The 1,675-nt window shown below is 28.2% G+C and overlaps 1 non-coding gene across 1 annotated transcript; it reads left to right on the forward strand.

Annotated features, from left to right (window-relative positions):
* The first annotated feature begins 356 nt into the window (after positions 1 to 356).
* Positions 357 to 429, forward strand: TRNAM-CAU (transfer RNA methionine (anticodon CAU)). The gene has a single exon. It is a non-coding gene; the product is annotated as a tRNA-Met (tRNA).
* The last annotated feature ends 1,246 nt before the right edge of the window (positions 430 to 1,675 follow it).

Consider the following 1,675-nt stretch of genomic DNA (forward strand, 5'->3'; position numbering starts at 1 on the left):
ATCTTTAAATTTTGACTAAACGCTAAAGAACCAAACTATCTCTCAATTTTTTCTGATAGGGTCCGTAGACCACGAATTTTCATGTTTTCCTATATATTATTTTTTATTATTTTGTAAGATAATATAGTGTAATTATTACTTATTAAATTGAATTATAATAAGAAAGAGGTAGTCAGTGCAAGTTATTCATCTATTGTATTACTTATTAAATTGAATTATAATAAGAAAGAGATAGTCAGTGTAAGTTATTCAACTATTGTACAATTTGTCAAAAAAAAGTTTCTTGTTATTTCTATAAAAGAGAAATAGAATTGAATTGGTTACCATATTTATTATAATGAAATAACTTTACCATAGCATCCATGGCTGAATGGTAAAAGCGCCCGATTCATAATTGGGAAGTCCCGGGTTCAATTCCTGTTGGATGCATAATAAACAGTTATTGCACTCTATTTGTTAGATGAAAGAATCGCAGCAAGGTTATCTCGATACAATTCAGTATGGAGATTAGATTATCTCCATCCCTGTTTTGTAATTCTTAACTTCTATTTAAAAGAGAAGTTAAGAATTACAAATATTTTATTTACACATGTTTGAACGACTTTTTCTCAGATAGAAAATCTATATTTTGTTTTGGTACAAAATGAACAAATTCTATATTATAACCAGTATTATAACCAAAATGAACTCCTAATTGAATGATCAAGTTGATTTTGTAATTAGAAGTTCATTTGATAATTTAAGCCTAGCCTATTCCCTGTGATTTTAAGAATATGAATATAAGGGCAATTCTTCCTTTTTCTTTACACCTAGTGAAAATTATATTACAAAAAATATCAATCTCTAAAATAATGTATCCTGGGCAATTGCAACAATTGGATTCATTATTATTCCCAATAAAATAGATGCTATTATAGATATAATCATACTAACTTCGATATAATTTTTTGAGATTGAAGAAGATAATCTATAATTTTGCACATAGGGAGTTATTTCTTTGTTTCTTTCAGTAGAGATAGCAGACATAAAGATAAAGACAAAGCTGAAAAAGGGTCTTTCGCGTATAATCTTGCATAATCCTGAATGTTATTTGTTCCTGTACCTATATAGACTGAATAATATAATACAAGCAAAAGTTCCTAAATTCATAAAAATATAGAGTATCATATAAGTTATCACACTTGCATATCCGTTATTTGGGTCTTTATCAATTATTCCAATAAGGATATACCAATTTGACCTATTGATGAATATGCAAGCATACATTTTATACTTGTTTGAGTAATAGCAATTAAATTTCCTAATATCATGCTAAGAATAGCTGATATTTCCAAAAGAAGATGCCATTCGTTCAATGAAAAATAAAAAATAATATCGAAAATTCTAGTGACTAAAGCTGAAGCAACTACTTTTGAAATAACAGAAATAAAAGCAACGACTGGAGTGGGGGAGTTAGAGTCGAAAAGAGGAATTCTCCCTTCTCTCATTCAGAACCGTGCAAGAGACTTTCTTCTCGCATAGCTCCTAAGTGATAAAAAAATTTGTAGAATCATTTGATTCTCTTTTTTTTATTACCTTCCTCATGTATGTATAAGATTGAACATATTCAATTGATATAAAGAATAACTAATCCTTAACTTCATGAGGAATCCTTACTCAGTGGTTATTATAGTAT

The sequence above is a fragment of the Cupressus sempervirens genome, chromosome 11, assembly GCF_028749045.1.
Source record: "Cupressus sempervirens isolate cs-2001-9-10 chromosome 11, ASM2874904v1, whole genome shotgun sequence".
Classification (NCBI taxonomy): Eukaryota; Viridiplantae; Streptophyta; class Pinopsida; order Cupressales; family Cupressaceae; genus Cupressus; species Cupressus sempervirens.